At 49.6% G+C, this 15,184-nt stretch overlaps 1 pseudogene; it reads left to right on the forward strand.

Moving 5' to 3' along the window:
- Positions 1 to 14,956, forward strand: part of LOC123748032 (DNA-directed RNA polymerase II subunit RPB2-like) — a 63,205-nt pseudogene extending 48,249 nt beyond the window's left edge.
- The last annotated feature ends 228 nt before the right edge of the window (positions 14,957 to 15,184 follow it).

The raw sequence follows: 15,184 nt of genomic DNA on the forward strand, positions 1-15,184 counted from the left end.
CTACCCCCCTCCTGACTACCCCCCTCCTGACTACCCCCCTCCTGTGGTAGGGATGAGCCCCAAGCCCCCAGTGGTGATCATCTGGAGTGGCTACTTCTCTCATTGTGACAACTGAGCCTTTTACCCCCCCCCCTCCTTTCATTGGGGGTGTTTGACGCTTACACCCCCCCCCCTTTTCAAGACGCACTCGTAAGATTCCTTCCAGTGCTAATACGTTCCACACCTTATTTGGTCCAGCTACATGGACTAAATACTTTAATCTCAACCATCTGGATTCTATACGTCCTGAAGATTTCTTCCTTCATTAACATCTTGTTGATTAGATGGATGCCTCTTACTTTTAACCCCACCTGTATTGGTACAAGTGTCATTGCTGCTGCTCCTCAGGATGCATCTACCTGCTTAGCCATATTGTCCAGCATTGAGAAGACCCCCCCTCCCCACCCCATTTAGGGGCCTCCAAAAATGCCCGGTTAAATGCCAGTGTTGGCAGTTATCCTACTGCACCATGTTGCGACTGGTGTTAGGGACCTGAAAGACTGCCATGAGGATATTAAACAAATCCTTGAAGCCCAAGGTCATTCAGTCCTACAGGTTATGTTCACTCGACCCCCCTCATGGTCATCAGCTTCTACACATTGTGAAGATAACTTTTGATAGTTGGACCTTTCCACCTGCTATAATTCTTGTTGGAGCCAGATGCTCCACTTAGGAGTACATTCCCTCTCCTAAACTTTGCAATAAGTGCTGGAAATTTGAGCATGGTGCCCTCAAATGCACAATTGCAGTGTATGCCCCATGAGGGGTGACTCTGGTCACTAAGAGAGTGCTCGTCTTTACAGGCTCACTGCCTCAATTGCGGTGACGCCCACCCTACCTTCTGCACGTGTATAAACTACAAATGTTTGGAAGACCTCAATTTGAAGCACCGCAATCGTTTCTTTTCCTGAGGCGAGATACAAAGTCCGCCATCTCTCCTCTTTCACTAGCATATCTTGTGCTCGTGTGTTGCCAATCCTCGGGTCGCTAACCTCCCTCGTTGGAGGAGCCAATCTGCAAGTCCTTCGTACAGGCATTTAGATCAGTAATCTACTATGAAGCAACTGCACTCTTAAGCCAATCACAAGTGGGGAAAAGCTCGAAGTAGCACAAAATAGCCCTGGGAGCCCCCCCATGTGGACCAGAATTGAAACAAACTGGAAACGGTTTGCTCCTCTCCAAGAAAGAATGTATCAAAGAGCAGCTGCGATTATCAGTTAGATAAGTTTCCCCCTCATCCAGTCCCAATACAACAGGCCTTGGTGGTTGGACTTTGCCAAAACAATGGTAACTCTTGGGCTGCCAGAGTGGGAGAAGTCCTAAACAGACTACAATTAAAAATCATGATTCTTGATAGAGGCGATCATCCGCACCAAAATTACACTTGTTTCCCACCGTGGGAGGAGCCTACCTTCAAAATAGTAATAGGTCTTCTGATGAAGTAAGTTGTTGTTGTTATAGATTCAGCTACTCGGAACAGGTTCTAAGTAGCACGGGCTATGGTGAGCCTGTAACTTACCTGGCACAGGAGCGGGGCAAGTAGCACGGGCTACTTGCCCCGTGGTGAGCCCGTAGTGGACTTACCTAGGACGGGAGTGGTGCCGTCTCTGATGAAGTAAGTAATTATCAAAGAAGGCACCAAGCCAGGAAGGCTATGTAAAACCATCATATGTGCAGGGTAATCAGAAGGCGCTAAATATCACTGAGGATGCCAATATGTGAACAGCAACGCATAAGGCGAACGATATAAAAAAGTATCAGATTCAACAAGAATTCTATCGAAGGACAAGTGACCGCGGGGAACGGTCGGAAAGCAAGACACGCTCGTCCTGGAAGTTAGGACATTGAACAAGGATATGCACAACTGTAAGGGAAACAATGCAGTTAGGACAATAAGGAGCAGGGCGGCGCTCCATTAAGTGTCCGTGAGTTAAGTGCATATGGCCAATATACAACCTTGCCAGAGCCGTTTCTCGCCACCGGTTACGATGGTAGGAGGAAGGCCACAGGGACATTACTCTTTAAGAGAACGCAGTTTGTTACCAGTAACAGAAGACCAACAACCCTGCCAACAGGTAAGAATGGAGGAATGAAAAACTGGGTAAAAGTTGGAATACGGAATACCTTTATGGGAGATGGGACAAGTCCGGATAGCTTACTTAGCGGCAGCGTTTGCACGCTCATTTAAAGAGAACAATAGGGCTGGGAACCCAGCAAAACTCCACTGTCTAAAATCTACTGATAAGTAGATTTAAATCTACTAATAAGAAACAGCCAATGTTGAATCTCAACTACCAGCTGATGGACTGGATTTAAAGGACTCTAGCCATGAGGGCACTGAGAGTCAACTGTACCCACAAAGGAGGATTGACAGCAAAAAAAGCAGGAGACGAAGAGCATAGAGAATTGCATAAAGATCTGCCGTGAAGATGCTAATCTCCGGAGGCAGGCGACACAGTGTGGTCGGGAAAAACAACAGTAGCGTACACCGTCTGCAGACTTGGACCCATTGGTGAAGATGGAAACGGAGGGGAATGTGAAGAAAAGTGTTCAAGGGAAAAGGCGTTTCAGGACTGTAGAGGGGCAAAAGCTTTAGTGATGTGGGTCAGGGATTTGCAATATTGAGGAACGGGGGACCCTCCACGGGGGTAAGGACGGAACAACACAGGGAGAAATTTTAGTAATACTAACCGAAAGAGAATGTTGCAGGCGAGACAACCGGACAGAAACAGGGAGGTGGTGAAGAGGAACAGGAACTACAGGAGGGGGAAAAGTCAAAGCACGACACAGGCGAGAGTGAAGGTGTTGTAAAGACCGCGCAAGGTAGCGAAGATCGTAGCAATCTTGGCGGTCCTGGAGAGACAGGAAGCCAGTGTCAACGCACAAGCTGAGGGTAGGAGTCAAACGAAAGGCACCACAGCTGAGGCGCAACCCAGTATGGTGCAAAGGATCAAGATGGCGAAGAGTAGGAGGAGAAGCAGAAGAGTATGCAGGGCAACCATAATCGAGTTTAGACAGTACGAGAGAGGAATGCAAAGAAAGGAGCGTGCGCCTATCTGCTTCCCAAGAAATATGGGACAAAACCTTAAGTAGGTTAAGGGCCTTAGAGCATTACACTGTGAGGTAAGAGATATGGAGAGACCGAAACAAATGAGTGTCGAAGATTAACCCTAAAAGCTTCGCGGAATCTTGATACACAAGGGGATCACCATAAAGCGACAAAGAGGGACGAAGATCGACATGCTTCCGAGTAAAAGTCATAGCACAAGTCTTGGTTGCAGAGAACTTGAAGATATGAGCGGTGGCCCAAGACGACACGGCATCAACTGCAAGTTGAAGCTGCCGTTTAAGGAGAGGCGAATTATCACCTCAACAGCAAAGAGTAAGATCGTCAACATAAAAAGTGGAGAAGACGCCAAAAGGAAAGGAGGAAAGAAGACAATTGAGGGCAACCAGAAAAATAGTAGTGCTCAGAACACTACTGTTACGTCCCTTGACCTCTGGGTATGGCTCCTCTGTTGCAGTGGTTAGAAAATATATGATAATACGGCCTTGCCTACTTAAGTGTCTAGGGAAAATAAATGAAGCCACTGCTTATTTAACAAAGCAACATACTTTAAGTAAGGGTAACAAGAACATACAAATATATAAATGGAAATACAGGCAGCCAGAAATATTAATGCATCAGAATAAAACACAATATTCTTATACAAACACTAATCAATATATTACAACTTAAATGGTTAGATGGGTAATGCACATAACGTCTAACCAGGAAATCAACTAATGTTACTGAACAACAAGAGGGACACAGACTTAACTCCACAACATGTCCACACCAGCCAGTTCCACCCACGCGACTGCGTTGCTCGAGCATGCATGGCATGGCGTCTACAAATTACCAACTAAAAAACCCACAATAACCTCTAGATACTCTGCTATTAGAGAGTAATACTAAGAAACATAATTTAACTTGTATGTATATAACATTACTAAAGGTGTAAATAAGAAATTAAGTACAATCAATAAGCAGGAATATTTACAGGGGTGAATCAGTGACGCTAGCTGGATACACTGCACGCATTAATGGAACATCCCAAATATGGTCATCCCCCCATGAGACGCTACGGTCTCCCCCCACAGGAATAAAAATGCAATAGCATTAACAAACATTCAATACAGGCACACTACAGCATGCTACATTTAAATTAAACATAACTGGATACAATGTTTAATTAAATAACTGAGGAAAGAAAATAATTGACACACATATTTATCATGATGAATGTTAGAATCAAATATATGGATTCGTAACAACAACCTTGGGGCACACTTTCGTATTGCTGAAAAGAGGCAGAGTGGGGCACCAGGCCTGACTAAAGGAAGCTTTGGAGGAAGAGAGGGAGATTACCACAAAGGCCAAAAAACGAAGTTGATACAGAATATGGTATCTCCAGGTGGTGTCATAAGTCTTTTCCAGGTCAAAAAGGACAGCAACAACGGAGGTCTTCGCAGGAAAAGCAGTACGAAAATTGACCTCCAAGTTCACCAGGACATCAGTCGTGCTGCGGCACTTGCGATAACAAAATTGAGGAGAGAGAGGTGGTGATGGTGTTCCACGAACCACATCAGACGAACATTTACCATACGCTCAAAGAATTTGCAGACAACTCGTGAGGGAAATAGGGCGGAAGGCCTTAGGAGATGTCCCGAGAGACCCCTGTTTCCAAATAGGAAGTACAACGGCATCAAGCCAGTCCTCGAGGACTGACGACGATTCCCTAACCTGGTTATACAGACTCAGTAACTACCGAGATGTGTAAGGAGGGAGACGGCGATGCATCTCATAATGAATGTCATCCAAGCCCGCTACTGAAGAACAGCAGAGGGATAGAGCAGATTGAAGTTCAGAGAGAGAAGGGATGGTGGAGATGAGTGCGAAAATCTAAGAGATGAGATTCAAGAATGGAAGGATTGAATCCTTCCTTCCTTCCTTCGTAAGGAAGCTTACGAAGGAAGGAAGGATTGAGGAAGAGGAGAACCTGAGCTAACAGTAGAAAATTGGGAACCCAGTTCGGTTGCGACCTTCACTGGGTCCGCCACAAGAGTATCACGGAGGTGAAGGACCGATGAGACATCTGGAACGAACTTACCTGATATCTTGCGGATATGCTTCCAGATCTGCGGCAGAGGAGTATCGGACGTAATGGTGGAAACACAAGATTTCCAACTTTCACGTTTAACTGTAAGGATGGTCCTACGGGCCACCGCACTTGCCTTCCGAAACAAAATAAAAGAATCAGGTGTCTGCCGGCGTATGTATTTCTTCCAGGCTGCACGCTTACAGCGCACAGCCCAAGGACAGTCCGCTTTCCACCATGGAACGCAGTTCCGCGTGCCCCGGGAGGTAGAGTGAGGAATAGAGCGGAGGGGAGCATCGAAGATGGTGTCATGAAAAAGGAGGAGGGCACGAGGAAGAGGCATAGTGGAGAGGTCGGAGAAAGTAGCATGGACGGTAAATAGGTTCCAGTCAGCCTTTGCAAACTGCCACCTAGGGAAGGAAAGGGGGAGGGTGAAAAAAGAAAAAGGTGACAAGGATGGGGAAATGGTCACTGTTATGGAGGTCATCAAGAACCCGCCATGTGAAATCTAAGTAAAGGAACGACGAGCATAGAGAAAGATCAAGACAGGAAAGGGTGCGAGTGCAAGAGTCCACATGAGTGGGTTCACTAGGATTTAGAAGAGACAGGGAAGAAAAGAGAGGACAAACTGTTTGAGAAGGCAGCCTCGAGTGTTTGTCTGAACATCACCCCAGAGGACATGTCGACAGTTGATATCACCCAACAGGAGCACCGGATCTGGCAAGGAGTCCAGTAGGTGCTTAATATCAGGAAGAGAAAGTGGGACATTTGAGGGGAGAGATATGGAACAAACAGTATACCATTTACTCAAAGACACGGGCAGCAGAACATTGGATAGGCGATTGAAACAGTAGGGGGACGAAGGAAATATCAGTACGAATCAAGATAGCAGTAGAGTTATGAGTTCCAGCAAAAGCTGGGGTGGGGGGGGGGGAGAGAAAGGAATAACCACGAAAGTGACCAGGACGAGCACCAAGCATCGGCTCCTGGAGACGCACACAAAATTTTCCTTTGAAGAATAGACATTGGCAAAAAGAAAGGACAGCAACAGAGAACAATGAAGAAACAATAGTAAAGAAGAACATAGCATATTAAATAAGCTCACGATCTGGATCAGCGATGTCAGGGGCATGGGTAAGGGGCATGGGTAAACTGAGTATGGATGGAGTGAAGGGAGCGGGACGACAGATCAGAGGCAGACGGGTAGGGTCTGGAGGAGGAGGAGGAGAGGGGCGGTCAAGGACAGCAGGAAGGGGGTGGGGGGCATAAACTGGGGAGCGCACCTCAACTAGGGCAGCAACCGAGAGGAAATCAGAGGCTGAAGATACCGCCATAGCTGGAACAACCACCGAAATGGGAGGAGATGGAGCGAGTGTGTCAGAGGTATAGGGGGCGAGAATGAAAGCGATGCCTTCTTACCTGCCCCCCCCCCCTCCCTGTCTGGCCCGTTGTCGACGTGAGGGGGCTTAGTGGGCGGTCGCCGGAGTGTGATGCTCCATGGGTCAGCCCTCTGTCTTTTTGCAGCGTTATGCTCCTGTTGCTGTCTTTACCAATTGTGCCAGACATCTTTTCCTTTTCCTCGTGTTTCATATTTCTTCCCCCCCCCCCCCCTCCTCTCCTTTCGAATTGTCATTTCCCGCCGACCTTTTGCCTGTTTTGGTCATTCTTTCGGCCTTCTTTTGTTTTGATGCCCTGGTATTTGAGGAGGCATTCTCCTGCACCCATAGAACTGTAGTACCCAACGGCTCGAGCGAGGGGAACCTTTTATTGTCAATCCTCCTTTCATCACTGAACCCGATGACGATGGACTGACGGTTCTTAAAGTGGTGTTTGTGGGGCATATACTCACGACGCACCCCTGGGGGGCCCCGGCAAGATCGGCAATAAATCTCTTGTTAGGTGTCCTGCCTCTAATTGTGGCTCCGAGGTGGGTGTGGGGGCACATTCGTGAATTAAAGTCTTTCCTCTTTTGTATGTCGATTATTGTTCCTCTTATACCTTCTCGGGCCCGTGGGGGGGGGGGGGGGGCCGTGGGAAAGGGGGAGCGACCAAGCCCCCGAGTCAGCCTGTGTTGGAAGACCGGGCTCTGTAGCCCCCGCTGCATTGGGCTCCGACCTTGCTCCTCCTTTGACCCTCCTGACTACTCCCCTCCCTCCTTTGTGACTGGGTTGAGCCCCAAGCCCCCAGTGGTGACCACCACGTCCCCTGGCATGGCTCAGTCTCTAGTTGTGACTACTGCGCCTTTTAACACCTCTCTCTCTCTCTCTCTGCGGGTTCTCAACACCGTCCTCACCACGGCCGCACTCGCTCGATTCCTTCCCGTACTGATGGGTGTCAAGCCTTCTTTGATCCCACTTCGTGGGCCAAATACTTTGATCTCTCTCTTGATTCTACGCCTCCTGACAATTTCTCCCTCCATAGGCATCTTGTTGATTCAGTAGATACCTGTTACCTTCAACCCCACCCGTCTCGGTACACGTGTCGTTGCTGCTGCTCCTCAGGATGCAGTCTCTCGCTTGGCCGCCTTATCCTGCCTTGGCAAGACCCCTGTTCAGGTCTCCAAGAACGCTCGGTTGAATGCACTATTCTGCTCCTGCCCCATGTTGCAACCTATGTTCGAAATCTACAGGACTGCCACGAAGATATTCGGCATATCCTTGAAGCACAGGGTCATTCTGTCCTCCAGATAGACTCGTTCACTCGTCCCCCTCGTTGGTCGTCGCCATCAACCCCTTTGGGTTGTGAAGATTACCTTTGATAGTAGGACCCTTCTGCCCTCTGTCATTCTTGCTGGTGCCAGGTGCTCCGTCCAGGAAAACATTCTCTCTTCTCGGCTCTGTAATAAGTGCTGGAGGTTTGGGCATGGAGCCCTCTGATGCTCCGCTACTGTCTCTCTCTGTCCTGTGTGTGGGGACGAAGGTCACTCTAAGTCGGAGTGCACTTTCCCCCAGGCTAGCTACCTCAATTGCGGTGAGGCCAACCCTACTTTCTCCCGCGCATTTATACATTACAAGCTTGAGGCAGCCGTCCTCAACATGAAGCACCGGGAACGTCTGTCTTTTCTTGAGGTAAGGCGCAAAGTTCGCCGTCTCCCACCTTATGCTAATGTCTTTTATGCTCGCGTGTTGCGCTCTTCCTCTTCTTGTCCTTCCCACCTTCCTCAGTCTCACAACCATTTCCAGGCCTTAGACCCCGACACACCCACAGCCTCCTCCTCTGTTCCTTTGAGTTCTGTCCCGAAGGGTCCCCCTCATGGCTCTGTCTGGGGTTCCCCCTTCTTTCTACCCGGTCTGTCATGTCGCCTGTGTCTTCTTCCTTGTCTCCCTCCGATCCTCCTTCCCATCCTTCTCCTCCGTCTCTAAGCTCTCCACGCCGCCTGTCAGTGCGGGCTGATGTCCATCACTCTCCCAACAGCCATTGTTTTTGTTCTCGTTCTGCTTCTCCTGTTGAGACGCTTGAATCTGTTGTCCAGTACATTGTTGCTGAGACGCCTGTCTCTGAGTCAGAAGCGAAAGCCTGGCTCCTCTCCTTCCTCCTCCCCGACAGGTAAGAAGGCTTCGCTTTCTTCCTCGCCCCCTACCTCTGACACACTTGCTCTATTCCCTCCCGTTTCGGTGGTTGCGCCCCTTGTTCCTGCTTTGGAGGTTTCGTCGGCCCCCGCTTCCCCCTCGGTTGCTGCCCTTGCTGAGGTGCACTCCCTGGTTTCTGCCCCTCCTGCTGCTGTCCTTGACCCTCCGTTGTCCTCCCCCCCTCCTCCTCCTCTTCCTGTCCCTACACGTCCGCCTCTGGTCTGTCCTCCTGCTCCCTTCCCTCCATCTTCACTCAGTTTACCCATGCCCCCGAACCCTGACTTCGCTGACCCTGATCCTGCGCTTCTTTAACATGCTGTGTTCCCTTTTCACCTTTGTTTCTTCGTTGTCCTCTGATTCATGTCCTTTCTCTTCTTGTCGATGTCTTATTCTTCACTGGAACATTCGTGGTTATTACGCCAATTTCCTTGAACTCTAACTTCTGATTTCACGGTTTTCGCCACTTTGTGTCTGTCTCCAGGAGCCGATGCTCGGTGCTCGTCCTGGTCGCTTCCGTGGCTATTCCTTTCTCCCCCCCCCCCAGCTGTTGCTGGGGCTCCTAACTCTTCTGCTCTCTTGATTCGCTCTGATGTTCCCTTTGTTCCCTTACTTTCTTCATCGCCTCTCCATTGTTCTGCTGCCCATATCATTGTGAGGAAATGGCTCACGGTTTGTTCCATTTATCTCCCCCCCGAGTGTCCGGCTTTCTCTTCCCGATCTTAAACACCTACTGGACTCCTTGCCGGAGCCTGTGCTCCTGCTGGGTGATTTCAATTGTCGACATACCCTCTGGGGTGATGTTCTGACAAAACCAGGGAGTGTACCTCAGCAAGGGCAGCAACCGATGGGAAAGCGGGGGCCGACGAAACCTCCAAAGCAGGAACAAGGGGCGCAACCACCGAAACGGGAGGGAATAGAGCGAGTGTGTCAGAGGTAGGGGGCGAGGAAGAAAGTGAAGGGTTCTTACCCGCCGGGGAGGAGGAAGGAGAAGAGCCAGGCTTTCGCTTATGACTCAAAGAGACTGACGTCCCAGCAAAAATGTACTGGGCAACAGATTCAAGCGTCTCAATAGAAGAAGCTGAACGGGCGCAAACATGATGGCCGTTGGGAGAGCGATGGACATCAGCCCGCACTGACAGGCGGCGTGGAGAGCTAAGAGAAGGAGGAGAAGGATGGGGAGGAGACGTGGAAGAAGACACAGGAGACATGACAGACTGGGTAGAAAGAAGGGGAGCTCCAGACAGAGAGCCATGAGGGGGACCCTTCGGGACAGAACTCAAAGGAACAGAGGAGGAGGCGGTGGACGTGTCTGGGTCTAAGGCCTGGAAACGGTTGTGAGACTGAGGAAGGCGGGAAGGTCGAGGAGAGGAAGAGTGAAACGTGGTCCCTCGCCACAGGAAAAGACAAACGTTCCCGGTGCTTCAAGTTGAGGACGGCTGCCTCAAGCTTGTAATTTATACACACGCGGGAGAAGGTAGGGTGGGTCTCACCACAATTGAGGCAGCGTGCCTTTAGGAGAAGTGCACTCCGACTTTGAGTGACTTTCGTCCCCCACACACAGGACAGAGAGAGACAGTACCGGAGCATCGGACGGCTCCATTCCCAAACCACAAGCACTTATTAAAGAGCCGAGGAGAGGTAATGTACTCCTGGACGGAGCACCTGATACCAGCAAGAATGACAGAAGGCAGAAGGGTCCTACCATCAAAGGTAATTTTTACAACCCGAAGGGGTTGACGGCGACAACCACGGGGGGGACGAGTAAACGAGTCGACCAGGAGAACAGAATGGCCCTGGGCTTCGTGGATATGCCGAATATCTTCACGGCAGTCCTGGAGATTCCGAACACCGGTTGCAACATGGGGTGGGAGAAGAATAGTGCCAACACTGGTATTCAACCGAGCGTTCTCGGAGACCCGAACAGGGGTCTCGCCAAGGCAGGATAAGGTGGCCAAGGGGAAGGTTGCATCCGGAGGAGCAGCAGCAACGACATGTGTACCCAGACGGGTGGGGTTGAAGGTAACAGAGACATCTACTGAAGCAACAAGATGCCTATGGAGGGAGAAATCGTCAGGAGGCGTAAAATCAAGAGGGAGGAGATCAAAGTATTTGGCCCATGATGCGGGACCTAACAAGGCTTGATATGTTTCAATACGGGAAGGAATCGAGCGAGTGCGGCCGTGTCGAGGACGGCGTTGAGAACCCCCAGAGAGAGAGAGGGGTTAAAAAGCGCAGTAGTCACAACTAGAGACTGAGCCGTGCCAAGGGACGAGGTGGTCACAACTGGGGGCTTGGGGCTCAACCCAACCACAGAGGAGGGAGGGGAGCCGAGGGGGGTAGTCAGGAGGGTCAAAGGAGTAGGAGCAAGGTTGGGGCTCAATGCCGTGGGGGCTACAGAGCCCGGTCTTCCAACACAGGCCGACTCCAGGGCTTGGTCGCCCACTCCACGAGCCTGAGAAGGAAAAAGAGGAACAGTAATCGACATAGAGACGGGAAGAAAGACATTCATTCACGAATGTGCCCCCACATCCACCACGGAGCCACAATTAGAGGCAGGGCACCCAACAAGAGACATGTTGCCGATCTTGCCGGGCCCCCCCCCCCCCCCGCGCCTAGGGGTGCGTGGTGAGTATACGCCCCACAAACGCCACCTTAAGAACCGTCAGTCCGTCGAGATCGGGTTCAGTGACGAAAGGAGGATTGACAATAAAAGGGTCCCCTCGTTCGAGACGTTGGGTACTACAGTTCTACGGGTGCAAGAGTATGCCTCCTCACACACCAAGGCGTCAAAACAAAAGAAGGCCAAAAGAATGATCGAAACAGGCACAAGGTCAGTGGGAAATGACAATTAGATAGGAGAAGACGAGGGGAGAAAAACGAAACATAAGGAAAAGGAAAAGTTATCCAGCAAAATTGGTGAGGACAATAGTAGGAGTACAAGGCGACGAACGGACAGAGGACTATCCCAAGGAGCATCACACTCCTGCAGCCGCCCAACAAGCCCCCTCACGGCAACAACGAACACGACAGGGAAGGGAAGATGTTCGTTCCCGATGTCTCGCCGGTCCTTCACCTCCGTGGTACTCCTGTGACGGACCCGTTGCAGGTCGCTACCGAACTGGGTTCCCACTTTTCTTCTGTTAGCTCTGGTTATCATCTTTCCTTCTTCGTAAACTTGTCCTTGAATCTCGTCCTTAAGATTTCTGTACTCATCTCCGACTTCCCGATAACGATCCCTTCTCTCTCTCTTTCTCTCTCTCTCTCTCTGAACTTCGGTCTGCCCTGGCCCTCTGACGTTCTACGCCGGCGGGATCCGATGGCATTCATTATGAGATGCTTCGCCATCTCCCTCCGTGCACGTCTCAGTATTTACCGAGTCTGTATAATCGGATCTGGGAGTCGTCGTCAGTCCCTGAGGACTGGCTCGATGCCGTTGTCCTCCCTGTTCGCAAACCAGGGTCTCTGGGGACTTCCCCTAAGGAGTTTCGCCTTATTGTCCTTACGGGTTGTGTCTGCAAACTCTTTGAACGTATGGTTAACGTTTGTCTGATGTGGTTCTTAGAACATTATCACCACCTCTTCCCTTCTAAATTTGGTTTCCGCAAGTGCCGCAACATAACAGATGTCCCGGTGAACTTGGAGGTCTATATTCGTACTGCTTTTGCTGCGAAGACCTCCGTTGTTGCCATCCTTTTTGACCTGGAAAAGGCTTACGACACCACTTTGCGATATCATATTCTGTCCCAACTTCATTCTTTTGGCCTTCGTGGTAATCTATCTCTCTCCCTCCAACGCTTCCTCTCTCGTCGTTCCTTTCGGGTGAGGCTTGGTACCGCTCTCTCTGCCTCCTTTCAGCAATGCGAGGGTGTGCCCCAAGGTAGTGTTCTGAGCACTACTCTTTTTCTGTTCCCCTCAATGGTCTTCTTTTCTCTCTTCCTTCTGGCGTCTTCTCCGCTCTCTATGTCGACGATCTTACCCTTTGCTTTCGGGGCGATGATTCGCCTCTCCTTCAGCGCCGGCTTCAACTTGCAATTGATGCCGTGTCGTCTTGGGTCACCGATCATGACTTCAGGTTCTCTACATTTAGGACTTGTGCTATGATTTTTACTCGGAAGCGTGTCGTTCTTCGCTCTTCTTTGTCGCTTTATGGTCACCCTATTATGTACAAGAATTCCGCCAAGCTTTTGGGGTTGATTTTTAACACTCGTTTGTCTTGGTCACCCCATATCTCTTACCTCCGTGTTGAGTGCTCTAAGGCCCTTACCCTCCTTCAGGTCTTGTCCCATACTTCTTGGGGGGCAGATAGGCGCACTCTCCTCGCTTTACATTCCTCTCTCGTCCTGTCTAAGCTCGATTATGGTTGCCCTGCTTACTCGTCTGCTTCTCCTTCTACTCTTCGCCGTCTTGATGCTTTGCACCATACTGGGTTGCGCCTCAGTTCTGGTGCCTTTCGTTCGACTCCCATCCTTAGCTTGTATGTTGACACTGGCTTCCTGTCTCTCCAGGACCACCGTGATCGCTACTGTCTTCGCTATCTTGCGCGGTCCTTGCAACATCCTTCCTCTCGCCTCTGTCGTGCTTTAACTTTTACCCCTCCTGCGGTTCCTGTTCCTCTTCACCACCTCCCTCTTTCTGTCCGGTTATCTCGCCTACAGGATTCTCTTTCCGTTCGTATTTCTGATGTTTCTCCTCGTGTTGTTCATTCTTTGCCCCCGTGGAGGGTCCCTTTTCCGCGGTTTTGTACATCCTTGACCCGTATCACTAAAGCTTTTACCCCTCCTACGGTTCTAAAACGCCTTTTCCTCGAGCACTTTTCTTCTCACTCCCGCTCCGTTTCTGTCTTCACCGATGGGTCTAAGTCAGCGGACGGTGTTGGCTACTCTGTTGTTTTTCCTGGTCGCACTTATATGTGTCTCTTGCCTCCGGAGACTAGCATCTTTACAGCGGAACTTTATGCTATTCTCTATGCTCTTCGTCTCCTGCTTTCTCGTTGTCAGTCTTCCTTTGTAGTTGTTGTTGACTCTCGTAGTGCCCTCATGGCTCTCGGGTCCTTTAATCCGGTTCCTCCAGTAGTTGTCGAGATCCAGCATTGGCTGTTTTTCGTTCACAGTAAATTTAAGTCGGTTGAGTTTTGTTGGGTTCCCAGCCATATTGGTGTGTCTTTAAATGAGCGTGCGGATGCTGCCGCCAAGGAAGCTGTCCGCTCTTGTCCCATCTCTCGTAAAGGCATTCCGTATTCCGATTTTTACCCGGTTATCCATTCCTCAGTCCTTACCCGTTGGCAGGCTTCTTGGTTGTCTGTTACTGGTAACATGCTACGTACTCTTAAATGTTGTGTTTCCTCGTGGCCGTCCTCCTTCCACCGTAACCGGCGGTGGGAAACAGCTCTGGCGAGGTTGCGTATTGGCCATACTCGCTTAACCCATGGTCACTTGATGGAGCGCCGCCCTGCTCCTTATTGTCCTAGTTGCATTGTCCCTCTTACGGTCGTGCATGTCCTTCTTGAATGTCCTGACTTCCAGGACGAGCGTGTGTCTTGCTTTCCGACCGCCCCTCGCGGTCGCCTGTCCCTCGATAGAATTCTTGGTGACTCGGATACTTTTGATATCGTTCGCCTTATGCGTTTTTGTTCTCGTATTGGCATCCTTGGTGATCTTTAGCGCCCTCTGATTATTTTGCGTATTTGATGGTGCTACATAGCCTTCCCGGTTTGGTGCCTTCTTTTGATAATTACTTACTTACTTGAAGCATATGGTAGATGATAAAATCCATTCCCGTGCAAGAGGGCCTGTGCAGGTCTTGGTTATGTAGCCTATGGGAGGTCGTGCAAGGGAAGGTAGCTTGCGATTCGGTGAGATGGAACAAGATTGCCAGATTGCTCATGGCGCCACACAGTTTCTGCGTGTGCGTTTGTCTGAAGTCAGTGACCCATATTCTGTTCATGTGTGCAACTTGTGTGATCTTATTGCTACTGTACGCAACAATGCCTTTGAATGTAAGGGATGCCGCAATAAAACTCAGATATCCCAGATGCGTCTTCCCTATGTCCCTATGCATGTCAATTACTTTTCCAAGAATTGATTACGATGAACATTGCTCCCAGGATGATGGTGATGAAGTGAACATGTTTTAATTTTGGAAGTACAGTACAGTAAGGCATGGTACAGTACAGTGGTACTGTACACAAAATTATCCAGTACAGTGGTACTGTACACAAAATTATACAGTACAGTGGTACTGTACACAAAATTATACAGTACAGTGGTACTGTACACAAAATTATACAGTACAGTTTGCATATTCTTTAGATTTATGAGAAAAATATTTATTTCAGTGGCTTACGGTATTAAAGTTAGCAAACTCTTACATGGTGTTTTCTTTGTAATGGAGTAAAGTACAGTACATCCTTTTGTATATTATTATACAGAATGGTAC

The sequence above is a fragment of the Procambarus clarkii genome, chromosome 11, assembly GCF_040958095.1.
Source record: "Procambarus clarkii isolate CNS0578487 chromosome 11, FALCON_Pclarkii_2.0, whole genome shotgun sequence".
Taxonomy (NCBI): Eukaryota; Metazoa; Arthropoda; class Malacostraca; order Decapoda; family Cambaridae; genus Procambarus; species Procambarus clarkii.